Source organism: Meriones unguiculatus, chromosome 7, assembly GCF_030254825.1.
Source record: "Meriones unguiculatus strain TT.TT164.6M chromosome 7, Bangor_MerUng_6.1, whole genome shotgun sequence".
NCBI classification, from domain to species: domain Eukaryota; kingdom Metazoa; phylum Chordata; class Mammalia; order Rodentia; family Muridae; genus Meriones; species Meriones unguiculatus.
This window is the reverse complement of record NC_083355.1, coordinates 70,528,735-70,548,391: the sequence shown is the minus strand read 5'-3', so window position 1 is coordinate 70,548,391 and position 19,657 is coordinate 70,528,735.

Below are 19,657 nucleotides of genomic sequence, written 5' to 3'. Positions count from 1 at the left end.
TGCTATGGTAAATAAAGTGAAAATAGGTTTAGAAATGAAAGTACAATGAATTTAACGTATACACACCCACACAGACACACACATACACACAACACACACAAGCCAATATATGTTTAAATATCTTTTTGATAATGATTTAAGTATCACTTAAAAATGCTCTTTCATATTTTGCAGACTCCCATCCTATTCCCTTACTCCTACTGATTCCAGTTTCTATCATGTTTTCCCTTCTAAATGAGGATTAAGCATCTTCCCTAGGGTCCTCCTTCTTTAGGTTTATAGATTTAGCTTCTCTAGGTCTTATAAATTTTAGGATGGTTTTCTATATTATGTGGCTAATATCCCCTTACAAGTGAGTATATGCCATTTTGTAAAAACAAATAAAGATGCTTCTGTGTTACCTCACTCAAGATGATCTTTTATAGTTCCATCCATTTGCATGCAAATTTCATGATTTCCTTGTTATTAATAGCTGAGCAGTATTTCATTGTGTAAATGTACCACAATTTTTGTACCAATTTTTGTTTTGGAAACATCTAGGCTATTTCCAGATCCTGGCTATTACAAATAAATCTGCTGTGAATTTAGTTGAGCAAATGTGCAAGGAGAACAACAAAGCCAAAAATGCTGAGCCCAGGGGGTACTGCAGAGATTAATGTATCAACCAAAGACCTTGCATAGAGAGGAACTAGACTCCTTGCCCAGATGTAGCCCATTGACAGTTCAGTCTCCATCTAGGTTTCCTAGTAAGGGGAGAAGAGGCAGTCTCTGATATGAAATCAGTTGCCTGCTCCTTGATCACTTTTCTTTGGTGGGGCCAACTAGCCAGCCCACAGAGGAAGAGGATCCAGACAGTCCTATAGGACAGAGAAAAGTGGACAAGTGGAAACAAATAGGGAAGAAGGAGGGAGAGTGGGAGCAGGAGTTGATGAGAGAGGGACTGCATCTAGTATAAAAAAAGAATAAATTGTAAAATAAAATCAAATTTATTACAATTTGCTGTGTAAGATAGCTGAATGAACTTTTCTAGAATATTGCTGTCATTTATTTATGTATGCCTTCTTGAAAATACTTCTAGAATCCTCTAAAGTTAAGAAATAGTCCTCTAGACTAGTGATAAGCTTTCACAAAGAACCCTGCATTTTAAAGAATACATTTGGGGTGGGGTCATTTAAAAGTTATGAAAGCATGTTTTAATGTTGGAATAAAAGACAAATGTAGATGTTTGAATGATATCATTTGCAGAATATAGAATAAACTTAGAATAAAACTTGATTAAAAGTTATGAAAGCATGTTTTAATGTTGGAATAAAAGACAAATGTAGATGTTTGAATGTTATCATTTGCAGAACTTAGAATAAACTTGATTACTCCCAAATAATTTTGCTTAGTCTTGGGTTATATTCAGAAGGCAAAAAACAATTCCCACATAGTTTAGTAATTTTTCTCGTGAGAGAAGGCTTTGGCTTGTTTAGGAAAGGAGGAAAATGAAAGAACAGACATGAATGCCAAGTGAAAAAAAAAAAAAAAAAACAGTGTAGGATTTCAGGAGAACCTCTCATTTGCATTGCTTAAAAATCTGTAACCAGTAAACTTACTAGTGATTATAATCACTGCAAAAATCTATAAACATCTCCAGGTCTTACTAACTCCCTCTTCTTTCATATGATTTCCTGCACTCTGCCCAAGGTTTGGTTATGAGTCTCAGCATCAGCTTTGATACACTGCTAGGTATAGTCTTTCAAGGGCCCTCTATGGTAAGCCTCTGTTTTGTTTCTTGCTTTCTCCTACTTCCAATCTCGATCCCATTTGTCTTTCTAAGTTAGGATTACCCCAAAACCTCCTTTTCGTTTATCTTCTTTCTGTGTACAGATTTTGGTATGTTTATACTACCTTATAAGTCTAGTATTCACTTATAAGTGAGTATATACCGTGTGTGTCTTTCTGCTTCTGGGATACCTCACTAAGAATTCTCTTTTATAGATCCCACCATTTGCCTGCAAATTTCATGATTTCCTTGTTTTTAATTGCTGAGTAGTTTTCCATTGTGTAAATGTACCACAATTTCTGTATCCATTCCTTCTTTGAGGGACATCTGGTTGTTTCCAGATTCTGACTATTATGAATAAAGCTGCTATAAACATGGTTGAACAAATGTCCTTCTTGTGTACTTGAGCATATTTTGGATATATGTCTACTAGTGGTATAATTGGATCTTGAGGTACCACTATTCCTAATTGTCTGAGAAAGCACTGGGTTGATTTACAAAGTGGTTGTATAAATTTATATTCCCTGGAGAGGACAGGAGTGCCACAAGGGGTCAGGGGATAGGAGTCTTTTCTGAGACTGATTCTCCAACCAAGGACCATGTGTGGATATAATCTAGAACCCCTGCTCGGATGTAGCCCATGGCAGCTCAACATCCAGGTGTGTTTCCCTAGTAAGGGGAATAGGGACTGTCTCTGACATGAACTCAATGGCGGGCTCTTTGACCTTGACCGCCTCCCCCCCCCAAGGGAGGAGCAGCCTTGCTAGGCCACAGAGGAGGACACTGCAGCCAGTCCTGTTGAGACCTGATAAACTAGGGCCAGATGGAAGGGGAGGAGGACCTCCCCTATCAGTGGACTTAGAGAGGTGCAGGGAGGAAATGAGGGAGGGAGGTTGGGATTGGGAGGGAATGAGGGAGGTGCTACAGCTGGGATACAAATAAAAACCTGTAATTAATAAAAAAAATAAAATTTATAATAAAAATCTATAAACATTTGTTTTTATACCTACAGGAAACTGTAATTCTCATCTCTCATGAAGGAAACTTCTCTTTGTAACAGAGACTCCTACAGAAACCCTCAGCCAATCAAAATGCAGAATTACGGATTCCAGTCACAATGGACACATCTACAAAACATCTCCTGCTTACAAGACCTTGCAGAAGAGGTGATATCTTCCTAAGAATATGCAGTTTCCAAAGATATTTGAAATTTATACAAATTGTGAAATTATAAACTTGAAAATTTATCTTTTAATCATTTTAAATTTTAGAAATGATTTTTTACTCCTTTGACTTTCCTTGCCTGATGAATAGTATCATCTGTTTTATTATTTAATATTAATAGTTTAAGTTAGTCTGACTTCATAGAATTGCTGGTCATAATATGTATAGTTTTGAAATAGATATAACAAATTAATATTGTCAGGATCATATATATAGATGGCTCTATAAATATGTTTGCATTTTGCACAAAAGAGTCTCAGAATTTTATTGATGTGAAGAATAGCCTTTTCCTCTAAGGTTAATAATTTATAATTGCTTGAGGCTTTTTTAAGCTTATATTGGTTCTCTGTAAGAGCTTACAATTATAACACACAATGAGGTTGCTGGGTGATTTAACACGAAGGATCAATGTTTTTTAAATGTTCAGCCCTGAAAACATACATACAAGTAGCATTAAGTGGACAAAACAGGTTATATTTGATAAGGTATATCAATATAAAAACACATATTCTCTCAATGAGAATGAATAAAGACGCCAGGAATTTGAAGGAATGTGGAGAGCAATACATAGGAGAGTTTGGAGGTAGGAAAGGAAAAAAGTAATATTGAAATTAAAATCCAATCTCAAAAATAAAAATTGTGACATTTTAAGAAGTTTGAATTCTTCTATAAATTTTTTTCCATTTTTTTAAATTTTTTTTTATCAGTTACATTTTATTAACTCTGTATCCCAGCCGTGTCCCGATCCCTCATTCCCTCCCAGTCCCTCCCTCCCTCCCTCATCTCCACCGTGCCCCTTTCCAAGTCCACTGATAGGGGGGACCTCCTCCCCATTCATCTGATCCTGTTTTATCAGGTATCTTCAGGACTGGCTGCAAAGCCCTCCTCTGTGGCCTAAAAGGATATCAGTAACTCTTACTTAAACAATATGGCTAATCTAGAACTTGACAAAACATAGAAATAATCATTCCAAATGCAATTAAATTTTAAATATACAATGAGGTTAGAAAGTAAATATTCTTTATTTCTGTGTGAATTAATCTTCATGACTTCTGACAGGGCAACATTTCATTGTATATCTGATTTTGTACACACACACACACACACACACACACACACACACACATACAATGTGCTATTTAGGAAAATATGGCACAGACAGTAATAGATGGGAAATTTTGGGAAAATTCAAGCCTCCATTCAATTTGTGGAGAAGAGACAAATAGGAATTATCTATCTACTATTAAAGGCGACAGAAGTTAAGTCAGAAGGAGACAGTAATATTGCGTACTTAGAGCACATGATGGAGATGAAGCAAAAGTCATGAATTTGGAGGCACTAAAACAAAAATAATTGTTGCAATCAATATAAATAATTCTGGAAAGGCCCTGATAAAATCCTTCAAATGCTAGTTACAATTCTCTCTGGCCTTTTACTAATAACAAGTTCTTAGTTCATTTATTCAGGAGAAAATTGACTTCTTTCATTTTATCAATAGTTTGCGAATACTTCTGTTTTGCAGCAATTTCCTAAATTCTTCTGGCAATGAATCTGGATGATAATCTTGAAGTATTTGTTCCTGTGAGAAAGACACCAAATGCCAACAAGTTATACTTGGAAACAGAGTAACACATGATACCTTTGAATTTTGTGTGATGCACATTGAAGCATTAATAATTAATTCCAAAATTACAATGATTATTTTATTAAAATGTTTATTTTTAATAGGATAAATAATGTATTCATAAGATTTGATATAAACCAAAGAACGATGTCTCTGATATCCATGTTTAATAAAATTTAATGTGAATGAAACCACATTTAAATATGTGTTCATATAACTTTCAAATTACAAGTGTGTTTGGCATTAAAATAGTAAGTATTTCATTGCATAATGGTATTAAACAATTCCAAAGTTGTTCAAAATCCAAAGCTGAAAGTATCCTCTGAGACAAGAAGTTCTTCACTGTGAAGATCTGTACACTTAAAAAAAAGTCACAAAGTTGATTTGATTTGCATTTCCCTGATGACTAAGGATGTTGAGCATGTCTTTAAGTGTTTTTCTGCCACTCAATATTCCTGTATTGAGAATTTTCTGCTTAGGTTTGTATCCCATTTTTAAAAGTGGATTATTTGGTTTGTTGGTGTGGAATTTCTTAAGTTTTTGTTATATATATATATATATATATATATTCTGGATATTAGCCCTCTATAGGATGTAGGATTAAGTGATAACACATGCTGGAGAGGATGTGAAGCAAGAGGAAACCTCCTCCATTGCTGATGGGAGTGCAAATTTGTACAGCCACTTTGGAAATCAGTCTGATGCTTTCTGAGAAAACTGGGAATAAATTCTACCTCAAGATTCAGCTATGTGACTCCTGGGTATATAACCCCAAATGCTCCAACATTCTACAAAGGCATTTGTTCAACTATGTTCATAGCAGCTTTATTTGTAATAGCCAGAATCTGGAAACAACATAGATGTCCCTCAACTGAAGAATGGATATAGAAATTGTTGAATACTACTCAGCAATTAAAAACCAGGAAATCATGAACATTTCAGGCAAATGGATGGAACTAGAAAAGACCTTTCTAAGTTATCTACCTTTAACTCAGAAACAGAAAGACACAGACACGCATGGTTTATACTCATAGTACACACACTCATGGTATATACACACTCATGGTATATACTTATATATTATACGGTATATTAGCAGTATAATATAGGATAGCCATACCAAAATCTACAGCCATCTTTGGGCAGAGGTCAAGGAATCTTATGGAAGAAGGGTGAGGAAAGAAGGACAGGAACCCCAAAAGGAGGCCAACAAAGCTAAAAAATATGAACCCAGGTGTTCCTACAGAGACTGATGCACCAACCAAGGACCAGGAGTAGAAAGGAACTAGACCCCCTTCTCAGAGGTAGCTGATTGGAAGCTCAGTCTCCATGTTGGTCCTCAAGTAAGGGGATCAGGGGCTGCCTCTGTCATGAATTCAGTTGCCTGCTCTTTGATCACTTGCCTGTGGAGATGTGACCTGCCAGGCTGCAACAGAATGGGATCCATGCAGTCCTGATGAGGCCTGATAATCTATGGGCAGATGGCAGGAGAACGCCCCCTTCCAGTTTACTAGGTGAAGTGGACAGGGGAGAAGATAGGGGGACTGTGGGACTGGGAGGAGTTGAGGAAGGAGGCTATAAAATGAAGTTGGGATATGTAATGAATAAATTGTTAAAAATGAAAAAATAATTATCATAAAAATGTCACAATGGTATAAATTAAGATGAATTCAAAAGGCAAAAATGGTCTGATAGTGTGGAAAGATCAACACAAAACCAAAGCTTAGAATTATTAAAAAAACAAAACCCAATCCTGGAAGTGCATATATGCCATCTGCGCTTGTGATATTATCATCTAAATTTCACTGGCCTTGGACAAAGCATCCCCTCTAGTTTTGCTGTGTATAGAGATACCATTCTCTCTATGTGTGGCTCTATTCATTGCCTGCAGCTTTATTTGTAAGTGTCTCATGGCTCTAGAATTGCCAATATCCTGGGATCTCCACTAAAAACTTAGTTTCACTCTTGTCTTTACACAGTGGCTTCTCAAAACCTCCTTATAATGTGTGTGTCAGTAGCAGATATCAGGATTTGCTTATTCAACTTTTTTTTCAGTGTCTTAGACTTTTTATTGTGAATAAAACCATAAAGATATCAAAAATTGCTGAAAACACTTAACACATATAACAGAAATAAACACAAATTAGAAGAAATAGATTATTGAAGAAGAAAACTGTAATATTTATGTATATAATATATATGCCATATATGGAATATATAGATGTAATAAATATTAATAAGTCTATGTTTACTTTTATTATTCTACAGTTAATTTTTTATTAGCCTATTCAGCTTTTAATGACAGATGATTATTATGTTGGATCACTGCTTCTGTTCATGATAACAAATGAATAATTATTTTGATTTTCACTTTATTTTATTGACTGCATATTCTGCCAATATTTATTCAATGAAAAACATGTATTTTACATATTTTTTTCTTTTTATTATTATTACTATTATTATTACAATTTATTACAATTTGTATTTAACATCTTTTATATGGCAAGTCACTACATTTATACAAGCAAGTTAGAATCTGGGTCAAGAGGAATGAGCGGAAATTAAATCCAACCCTGACACATGTTGCTTGGTCTCAAGAAAGCAAACAACCCAATTAAAAACAGGTTATGAAACTGAACAGACATATCTTAAAATTAGAAATATAAATAGCAAGGAAATAGTTGAAATGTTCAACATCTTGCTGCTGAGGAAATGCAATTTAGAGACTTCATTTAATACAAGTAAGAACTGCTAAGACTTTAAAAAGTAGCTTCTACAGTACCTGGAAATGGTAGACAAAATGCCAAGAAATCAACATTATTATGAAGGTGTGACAACTATGAATCACAAAAACTGGCATGGAAAGGTATCCCTAATGGTGCTATAGTGGCATTTACTTATTGCTGGTAATTGGCAACTATCTAAACTAAAATAAAGCAGACTTGACAGGAGGTAATTCATACCTGGCAATGCAAAATTCACTAAGTATCCATGACTAGTGAGTCAATAGATCATAGAGGAGAAGCTATTACTGAATTTTCCCAATTTATTGTTATAACAAATTGAATGTCTAAATATGTTTTCTTTAGAACTACCAATACAGGAGACCATTACAGAAAGAAACTAGACAAAATGCAGAGAACAACAGAATGCTCAGCCACAATTGGTACATCTACAGTACAACCCCTACAACTAAATTTTAAAAAAAAACACCACATAAAAGAAACTGAAATCTTGTGAGAGTCAGAAGAATAGAACAGGAAATCCGCTGTGAAAATATGTTATAGATATGACAAGGAAACTATACACATGAAATCTCAACATTATCACTGCCTATATACCTAAAAAATCACAGCACTAATTAACATGCCAAAGTGAACAGGAGATATCGCAAAAGGATCCACCCCTAAATGAATAAATAGAGGCAATTAACAATTACCAAGAGGAGAAAGTTTAGTTCCTTCTCAGGAATGAGCTCCCAAACAATTATCCAGTCCTAAGTGGTTAGCCATAAAGTGTGGACATACAAGCCAAATTAAATAGACTAAGTAGATGACATTCATACATTTGTCCATGAATTTCAGATCGAACCAATAGAACATCAAGAGTTGAAGGAACGGAGAGAAAGGGAACTAATTAATTATATTTTAATTTAAGCGAAAATAAGTAAATATATTAACCATTAGAATATTTTAAAAATGAAAACAAATTGTCTTTAGGAAGTTAAGAAAGAGAGGTACCCATTTACTGTGTCTGTGACTGTGAGCTGTTTCTGTCACTATGGAAATCAAAACACTAGAAATGGTTTTAATGTGGTAATCCAGATATGCCACTTCTGGACACATACTCAAAAGATTCTATATCCTGCTATGGAGGTATTTGCTCACTTGAAGTCATCACTTGTCTATTCATAATAGTCAGGACATGGAAACAGCCTGTATGCCCAGCAACTGATGACCAAATAAAGATATATGTAGTATCTATAAACAACAAAGTTACTCAATTACAAAGAAAAAGGAACTCATGAAATTTGTAGTTAAGAGAATAGAACCAGGAAAACCAACTGATGAGTGAAGTAACTTGGGCCAGAAGGACAAATGCTGTGAGTTCTTACTTACATTGTATCCTAGCATCAAATTGTTAGACTTTTGTGTTTAACTTTTGGTTCTTGTAGATCCAGGAAACTACTTTTGGAGAGAAAGATATAACTGGAGGGAAGCTAGGATAACACAGGTGATATCAACTGGGAAAAGTAAAACAATAAGGAAGGAGGTTTAAGTGAAGAAGAGAATCAGATGTTTGAGCAAAGAAGGGTGTGGTAGAAGGAGAAACTAACACCAAAACCAAGGATGTTTGAATAAGCCAGGAAGTAACTTAGGATAAGAACATACATTGAACATATGTATATATATATATGTATATGTATGTATATATATATATATAATGTTTAATTGAACTTACCACAGCAAGGGATGATACTTCATCCAGTAGCTCTACGTAGCCAAACGAAATGTCTTTCCTGGACATATTAACTCCCCCTTCTTTCATATGATTCCCTGCACTCTGCCCAAGGTTTGGTTATGAGTCTCAGCATCTGCTTTGACACACTGTTAGGTAGAGTCTTTCAGAGGCCCTCTGTGGTAGGATCCTTTCTTGTTCCCGGTTTTCTCCTTCTTCCAATATCCATCCCCTTTGCCTTTCTGCATGAGGATTGATCATCTTACCCAGGGTCATCTTTCTTGCTTATCTTCTTTAGGTGTATAGATTTCAGTATGTTTATCCTATATTATAGGTCTAGTACCCACTTATAAGTGAGTATATACCGTTTGTGTCTTTCTGCTCCTGGGATAGCTCACTCAGGATGATCTTTGCTAGATCCCACCATTTGCCTGAAAATTTCATGATTTTCTTTTTTTTAATTACCGAGTAGTATTCCATTTTGTAAAAGTACCACAATTTCTGTATCCATTCCTCTGTTGATGAACATCTGAGTTGTTTCCAGGTTCTGGCTATCACAAATAAAGCTGCTACAAACATGGTATAACCTAGAGAGGACAGGGGATCCACAAGGACCAAATATATCTGGGCACAGGGATCTTTAATGAGACTGTATCTCCAACCAAGGACCATGTATGGATATTACCTAGGATCCCTGCTCAGATGTAGCCATGGTAGCTCAGTATCCAAGTGGGTACCCTAGTAAGGGGAACAGGGACTATTTCTCACATGAACTCAATGGCTGGCTTTTTGACCCCCACTGGGGGGGGGGGGTGAACAGTCCTGCCAGGCCACAGAGGAGGACTTTGCCATCAGTTCTGAAGATACATGATAAGTTAGGGTCAGATGGAAGAAGAGGAGGTCCTCCCCTTTCAGTGGACTTGGAAAGGGGCAGCTAGAAGAGGGAGGGAGGGTGAGATTGGAAAGGAATGAGGAAGCAGGATACAGCTGGGATACAAAGTCAATAAACTGTAACTAATACTAAAAAATAAAAATTTAATTTAAAAAGTTTGCTGGAGACCACCAAAGAAGATGAAATAGTCCTGCTGCTCTTGTATTTTCCACCAGAACTTGATGGTAAGATCTTATTTCTTTTTCCTGTTTTATTAATTACAATTTGTACATTTTGTTTCCCAGCTGTAGCCCCTCCCTAATCCCCTCCCAATCCCATCCATCCTCCCTTTTCTCTTTCCATGCCCTTCCCCCAGGCAACTGATAAGTCCTTCTTTCCTTCCATCAGACCCTAGCCTATCAGGTCTCATCAGGACTGGCTACATTGTCTTCCTCTATGGCCTGGTAAGGCTGCTCCCCAGTCCCCCGTAGGTAACTAAGAGCCAGCCCCTGAGTTCATGTCAGAGGCACCCCTGTTCCTCTTATTAAGGAATCCACTTAGATTGAGTTGCCATGAGGTACATCTGTGCAAGGGTTATAGGTTATCTCCATGCAAGGTCCCTAGTTGGAGTATCAGTCTCAGAAAAGACCCATGGGCCCAGAGATTTTTGTTCTGTTGCTCTCCTTGTGGAGCTCATGTCCCTTCCAGGTCTTTCATTTCCCCCTTCTTTCATAAGATTTGTTGTACTCTGCCCAAAGTTTGGCTATGAGTCTCAGCATTTGTTTTAATACCCTGCTGGGTAGAGTCTCCCAGAGGCCCTCTGTGGTGGTTTGTCTACTCTTCCCTGTTTTCTCCTTCTTGTGATATCCATCCATTTACCTTTCTGAGTGTGGACTGATCATCTTACCTAGGGTCCTCCTTGTTGTTTAACCTCTTTAGGTGTACAGATGTTAGTATCTTTATCCTAAGTTATATTTCTAATATCCACTTATAAGTGATTATATATCATGTGTATCTTTCTGCCTCAAAGATGCTATTTCTAAAGATATCATACATGTTTCTTACTTGACATGAAAAATCATTCTGCTACTGACCAGGAGGCTCCCTCTATCTTGGCTATCTTCCCTAATACTGGGAGAGACTATGCTTAATACTGTGAAATAAAAGTCAATGGTCTTACCCACATGTGATCCTTGTGAACTACAAAAACAATCAAGCTAGCTGTGTTGTCCAGTTTTATGTCACCTTGACAAAGCTGTGGTCATCTGAGATGGGAGATCCTCAATTGAGAAGACGCTAGCATAGAACAGATTGCAGGTAACCCTGTAGATTTTCTATTTTTTTCCAGGATATTTTTATTTTTATTATCATTTATTCACTTTGTATCCTAGGTGTGGCCCCCTTCCTCCTCTCCTACTAGTTCCATCCTCCCTCCCTCCCTTTTCTGCCAGTTTTGCTGCTCCCTAGACCACTGATAGGAGAGGTCTTCCTACTCTTGTATCTGACCCTGGCCTATTAGCTCCCATCAGAACTGGCTGCATTGTTTTCCTAGACTCAGTCTCCAAGTGGGTTCCCTAGTAAGGTGAGCAGGGGCTGGCTCTGAAGATACCTGATAAAACAGGGTCAGATGAAAGGGGAGGAGGTCCTTCCCAATCCATGGACTTGGAAAGGGGCAGGGAGGAGGTGAGGGAGGGAGGGTGGTATTGGGAGGGAATAAAGGTGGGATACAGCTGGGATACAGAGTTAATAAACGTAACTAATAATAATAATAATAAAATATTGACATTAATTCCAGGGGTTTTTTTTTGTAATGAAGCCCCTATATAACAGAAGTATTACTTATCTGAGATTTTTCACAAAGCTGATATGTAAAAATAGTGTAATAATTCTTTTAGAACATTTATTTGTATTTTTAAACTGAGGACTCATATTATTTCTCACCTTAAATTTCATTAAATTATCTTTGAGTGTTGTAACTACACAGATTTACTGGTACATCATATAAGGGAGATTCTGTACTATACCCATATTTATATTTGACTTAATTTTTAGCATAATGTTTATGCTAATGGCCCATATTTCTGTGTGTGGTTGTAGATTATTCATTCCTATTCTTTTTTTTAATTTTATTTTTTTCTTATCAGTTACATTTTATTAACTCTGTATCCCAGCCGTGTCCCGCTCCCTCATTCCCTCCCAGCCCCTCCATCCCTCCCTCATCTCCACTGTGCCCCTTTCCAAGTCCACTGATAGAGAAGGACCTCCTCCCCATTCATCTGATCCTGTTTTATCAGGTATCTTCAGGACTGGCTGCATTGCTATTCTTTTAGGCAGGTATACAAGTGGTTTTCATCCATTTATCTGATACATGCTTTTAAGTGAATTTAGGTAAAATTCACCTAAAATTTTAGGTAAAATTCCAACATTATCAGAACTATTATAGAAGGAAATGTCTACCATATGCCTCTTAGTTATTATAATAACACCATTTTTAAAAGATATATTTTATATAGAACTGTTGAGTCATCTCCATGACACAGGACAACACGATATTCAACAGAAGTGCCGGTGAGGATCCAGTATTGGCAATGTAGCAAAAGCTTGAGGCCTCAAACAATATCAATGACTCATTGCAAAGAACATTTGTAAGAAAAGTTGCGACACAGCATGACAAACCACAGCTTCCACAGAGAGATGATTTTTTTTTGTTGTTGTTGTTATTGTTGTTGCTTTAAATTTATTCATTTATCTGTTTGTTTGCTTTTATTTTTAGTTTTCTTCTGGGAGAGGTTTCAAGGGCATAGGGTAGATATGAGGAGATGGGCAGATAAGTCGAATTGGAGTGCATAATGTGACATTTACAAAGAAAAAAATAAATAAAAAAGAACTGCTGAGTCCTTCACTATGTGTCAATTCAAATATGTTTAAAAGTGATTGTGCAAGTTTACTCTCAGTTCTGCAGTTGACATTATTTAATTGTTCTATCTCTTTAACAACTCTTGGGGTGTCAGCCTTTTTTAATATTAACAGTTCTTATGGTATATAATTGCATTCACTTTATGACTAATAAACTTGTGGACATTTTCACGTTTAATTGTAATACCTTCTGTAAACAAAATGTTGTTTCTCTAAGGTAAATACATATCTAATGACTAACTAATACAGAATATACTTACACTCAGCTCCGTTGTCTAAAATCAGAACCAACTCAGAAGAAATATTGCAGCTCCAAAGTTCTCTCTGAAGTTGAATAAGGCTTATATTGCAAGTATTTGCCTATCCCATTTCTATCTCTGATGAATTCTGATTCTCTCAGTCTCTCTATTGCTTCCATAAGCATTCCTTAATAAAGTATTCCCATAAAATGTTTCTTCTTTTTCTTCCTCTTCTTCTTCCTATTATTTTATTATAATTGATTCACATTGTATCCCTGCTGTAGACAGCTCCCTCATCTTCTCCAGGTCCCATACTTCCTCCCTCTTCTTCCTCTATGTTCCTCCCTTAGTCCACTTATAGGGAAGTCTTTCTCTTCTACTATCTGACACTAGCCTATCAGGTCTCATCAGGACTGTCTGAATCCTCTTTATCTGTGACTTAGTAAAGCCACCTTGTCAGGAGGAGGTGATCAAAAAACAGGCAACTGAGTTCATGAAAGAGACTGCCCCTGCTCCCCTTACTAGGGAACCCACATAAAGACTGAGCTGAGACAACATCTGGGCAGGTTGTCTTGGTCTTCTCCATGCATGGTCTTTGGTTGATTCATCATTCTCTGCAATGCCCACCCACCTGGGCCCAGAATTTTTGGCTTTGTTGATCTTCTTGTGGAGCTCCTGTCCTCTCTAGGTCTTTCTATCTTCCCCTTCTTTCATAAGATTCCCTTCAATCTGCTCAAAATTTGGCTATGTGTCTCAGCATCTGCTTCAATACTCTGCTGGCTAGAGTCTTTCAGCATTTCTCTGTGGTAGGCTCCTGTCCTGTTCCCTGTCTTCTTTGGCAGTTAAAAATAAGGAAATCATGAAATTTGTAGGAAAATATATGGAACTAGAAAAGAACATCCTGATTGATGTAACCCAGAAGCAGAAAGACACAAGACACACGTGGTCTATACTCACTAATAAGTGGACATTAGCTATATAATATAGGATGAACATACTAAAGTTTATAGTCCTAAAAAAGCTAAACAACAAGGAGTACACTAGGGATGAAGCTTAAGTCCATAAAAATTTTATCTTAGAATTTTCTTCACAAGAATCTTATGAGTCCTCAAAACCTGTTTAGGTAGTTCAACTTGACTAAGCCACCTAGATATAAAGTATTTTTCTGAGCATATTTGGTTGGGAATTCTAAATCACCTAAGTATCTATGATTTTTAGCAAACCTGTTAGTGACCTAAATAGAATTAAAAAGAGAGGAAAGGAGTATTTCTTTTCTCTCTCTAAAAGAAAGAGCTTGCTTGTCTACATAGATCTCTCCAAATGAATGAAAACTATGAAAGGCATTTCACCTGATGTGAACATTAACAAAAGAATATTTTCAACAAATTTAGACTTTAACACTGAAATATGGCCAAATATTTGTTTGGGTGTGTCTGTGTGCATGTTTGTGTGTAACAGTTTGCTTGTCCTTTTTTTCCTACTAACTATATATTTTACCAGTGAACTTATAAGGAATTGGTTCAGTGACATGAAATCATACTCACTAAGACCGGTATGACTATCCCATAGAAAAAGGTGGTTTATCTGTCCATGCTGCCATATAAGACCACAGTTTATCTATATGTAACATTGATAGAGAAAGTTTAAATTTTTTTCTTTGCCAGATTCAAGCTAGAAATTTTACCTCCAGACTCAAACTTAGATTGGATTTTATATAATTAAAGGCCCTTCTCAATTCTTTTCCCTCAGGCTGAAATTACTCTAGTAAGGCAGATAACCAGCTTTTTGTACACTTAGATATCTCACAATATCTTAATTCCCATAATTTCATGTTTGTTAACCACTTATAATATACTTATAAATTTTTTGTTTCTTTGTATGTGATTGTAGGCATACTTAAAAAAAATCTTTTTACGTTTCTTATCTTTTTTTCCCTACTCCACTCCAATCCCTTCCAAAGCACCAACACCAAGTAGGAGAAAGGGTTAGTGGGAGAGAGGGCTTAGTTATTGCTTTGTTACTTCCTGCAGGTCAGGGTCGTTGGGTTCCTTGGAGCTAGTTCAATCCTCATTTCAAGAAATCTCTAACTTCTAGTCTCACAACAGCAACCAAGATCAGGAAGGAGGAACGAAAGCAGCCTTGTTTTCTCTCGCATCTCCACTCTCTGAGCTCTGGCATTTAATATCTCTCCAGACACCTCAGATCTGCAACTGGCAAAGAGCTCTTCTCAGACCCCACATGAAGCAAAATGTGTGCTGCTGTGGACCATCTGAATCAGAACCATATCCTACACATGGGATCAAAATAAAAATATGTTTATATCCACAACATGTGTGTTTGTGCATTATGTGCATCTTTTTATGGATATCAGAAGTTGATGGCTATATGTATTTTCCTCTGTTGTTGTGTATCTTTTTTTTTTAATCAAGGCCTTTTCTGAATGTGAAATTCAGTGATCTAGCTAGACTTGCCAGGGAACTCCAAGGATCCTACTTGCCCTACCTTTCCAGTGCAATGATTATTGGTATGCTCAAATATACATACGTGGATGCATACTTACATACAGACACAGACATATATAGATCTATTTGTTTTTTTCTGTGTAACCCTAAAAACTCTAAGCATTGAAAGGGATTGAATGGTTTCTGACAAAACTGGAAAAGTATGGAAAGTATAAAGAAAGAAAAGGTAACAAAATTATGAGTTGGAGAACAAATGTTGCTCTCATTAAATCAAAAAAGAAATGCAAAATAACAATAGGACATAGCAGGGAAAGACTGAATGATTCAGAAAATAGGTCATATGTGTGTGATAATATTGCTAAGCATTAGGACCCAACTTTGCAACCAGTTTTTTGGAGATCCACAGAGGATTACATTTGTGAAAGGTTGACTTATCCCCCGAAGTGAGCATCAAGAGTCAGAAGTTCATTGCTAAGCATGTTGTGTATGCCACATTTACAGATCTGTAGTGATAATGCATGCCTTGGATTTCTTTCACTATACGTGATAATAGAATTTGGACTAATAAAGGTCAATGCATGGCAGCTGATCATCATTAATCATTGGGAAAGGATTCTTGTAATAAGTTCCAGGATAAAATGGAAAAAAAATATAGATATTGTTAAGTAACATGTAACAAATTAGAAAACAGACTGGAAATTAAAAAAGGCTGTGGAATTTACAAAACAAAAATAAATTAAGAACTGATGATCAGTCAACTGAGACTACTGAGACCTTTAAAGTTATCATCCTTACAATGATTACTGAAGTTAGGTCTTATATAAATATGTGACTATAAAAGAGATCAGAATCCCATCTTGAAAGAGCTTTCATATATTTATGTAAATAAATTCTCTAATGGTCATTTATTCAAGTAACCACACCTGAAAATTTGGGACTATGTAGGTGTATTAGCTGCTTATCTCTGCTTATACTAGTTTACATTAATCGTCAACTTGTCATCATCCAGAATCAACTTGTAGAAATATCTCTGAGCAAGTGTGTGAGGGATTTTCCAGGTCCTGTTAACAAAGGCAGTAAATTGGTACTCAGAGTGGATCTGCTGTTGAGATATATGCGACCATGTGGTTCGTAGGCCTTAGAAAGTGATGTGTGGGGAAAATGTCCAAGATTTTAGAACTTTGGGCTAGCAAAAGTCTTTGAATACTCTAAGTAGGTATTAATGAGTCATTTTGAGGGGTCCTGGAAGACAAGAATTCTAAAACATGCAAATACCTGGCTCATGAGATTTCTTTGAGAAACACTGGCTCCATAAAAAAAAAAAAAAAAAAAAAGAAACTAGGCTATAGGCTATTATGTCAAGAAATGTGGTTGACTTCTCTACGTTTCTTGAAAATAATAATGGAGTTGAACATAAGGGAATGTACTAATATCTTTGGTAGAGGACATTCAATAACAGCACAACATTCAGGCTATGGCATAGCTATGGCTCACTGATCTTATTCAAATCCACAACGAAAGAAGAACAAAAATCTATGAGAAATATGAGGTTTCAAAAGATTTAGCTTAATACCCCACATAAAGCAAATGTATAAGACAAAGCTGTTATAAAGAATAACCTAGTCCTGACAGAATCAAGATTGGAAGCATTTCACATATTCTTAAGACTATATCAGTTAAAAGTTATATTAGGTGACAGGAATAACATAGTAACTTACATATACAAGTTTAAAGCAAAATATTTGTGTTGGCTTAGTATTAGTTTTGGAACAGAATTCACTAACTTGATGTCTTAAGCAATACAAATTTATTTTTTGTAAACCTGTAGGTGTCAGACATCAGAAATAAGTTTTACTCTGCCTTTGTACAGGGAGTCGCAGGCTGGTTCCTTCTGAGAGATTCAGGGCACAGCTGGTGTCTTGCATCTTTTAGATTCTTATTGCTGCCAGTCTTTGATTTGTGGCCATATCACTGAAATTTCTGTTTTCATTGTTACATTTTCTTCTCTTCTAAGTGTAAGGTTTCTCTTCCCTCCTGCTTCTTAAATAAAACACTTTAGGCAGTGATGTGACAGAATGAAAAACAGAAAAAAAAAAAAAAAACTTTTGTGAAATGCATATTTATTGGGAGTCTTACATTTTCCAACTGAAATACAGGGAGTAGGGTTTTTGTAGTCAGAGGACTTCTTGGTGGCATTGCTGCTTAGTTTCCAAAGAAGGGCCTAAAAGGAGGTGGCTGTACTTTCTACTGTGATATATACTCCTCGATGATGTGGTAATGGTAAAAAAGGCACCGCAGTGGTCTAACAGTTCAGCAAAAGCAAAGCAGGGATTCAAGCAGTACTGAAAGGTTTCGGCAGAACATATCATGTCCTTTAAATATTAAGCTGCCGACTAACATGATTACCTTAAAGTTTTCATCCTCTTTTCCAATTTATTCATTTCAGTTTCCTCTATTTGCAAATGACAGTGTTTTTTTGCAATGGTAACAGAACTATTTCTTGTATCTCTCTTAATGTATCTCTAGCTTCATCTCTCTGTCTCTGTCTCTGTCATACAAACACATGCCTGTACAAGTGCGCACACACATGTTCATGCACGCACGAGTACATCTATCATGTCACACAACACCTACCTAATATGAGCTAATGTACTTAGAGAGGTCCATATAAAATATTTATAATTAGAAACAAAATATTAATATTCACCCATTTATGTAGACATAACCAGTACCTATTTGAATGACTATAGCACAGAAATAAGAATACTGTGTATCTAAAGAGCACATTTGACAAAATTTAAAATACTGATTTAGGGAAATGAATGAATGAATGAAAATGTTGGAATACACAAGTAGAAATGACTCATCAGTCATACTCATTTCCTTTTAAAATAGATGAGAATGAGAGATTTCTCTAGCTTTGCATAGGTTTAGACTTTTCAGGATAGTAGATGGTGATTATCAGTACTTCTAAGATATGAATTTGGATCTAGATTACTACTGTCCTGATTTCAAGTAATATTTTTTGTTGGTCTTGTAGAGTTCCTGTCTGCTTCAGGTCCTTCTGTCTTTTCCACAAGGCTCCCCGTGCCATACCTGATGTTTGGCTGTTAGTCTCAGCATCTGTTTCTATCCACTGCTGAGTGGCGTGTCTCAGAGGGCGACTATGCCAGGCTCCCATCTGCAAGCATAGCAACGTTATTAATAGTATCAGGGGTTGGCTCTCACCCATGGGGTCTGTATCAGGTTGGGCCAGGTGTTGATATAAAATTCCCTCAATCTCTGTTCTAACTTTATCCCTGCACATCTTGTAGGTAGGGTAAATTTCAGGCTGAGGTTTTTGTGGGTGCTTTGGTGTTCCTCTCCCTCCACTAGAAGTTCTGATGGCTAGAAGGTGGCTTTTTCAGTCTTATGACTTGCGCTACTAGGAGTCTTTTCTAGAGTCACCCCCAAATCCTTCCAGGGGCCTACCCTGCTTTGGCCTACAAATTGTCTCAGCAACGCCTCTGACCTCTGTTGCTCTTCTCTCTTCAAGCCCTCTGACCTCCTACCCATCATCTCCCTATATTCCATCTCCACCCTCAACTAACCAGGGCCTAGGGAGGGTGGGCCTATGGAGATTGAAGCACCAATAAAAGACCACACAAGGACTGGACCTATGCCCTCTACACATAGCTAGCCCACGGGAAGCTTACTCCTCATGAGGGTTTCCTAGTAAGGAGAGCAGGGGCTTTTTTCTGACATGTACTATGTTACTTGCTTTTGGATCACTTTCCTCTGATGGGACTACTTTGCTCTGCCTCAGTGGAAGAGGATTTGTTCAGTACTGATGCTATTTGATGTTGCTGGATGGGTTGGTGGGTTGGTAGGGCTCACTTTTCTGAGGAGTAGAGGAGGGAGGATAGGAGGAAGAGAGAGGAGAGGTAGGTCCAGGAAGTATAATCATGGTGTAAAGTGACTAACAAAAACAAGAAAGGAAAGAAACTAATAAAAAAAAATCTGAGAAAATGTTTAAAAATAGTTTCTGTTTAGCCACTCTTCCTCTATAAGCATGCCTGTGAGAAGAAACCACAATGTCTATGTATTTAAACT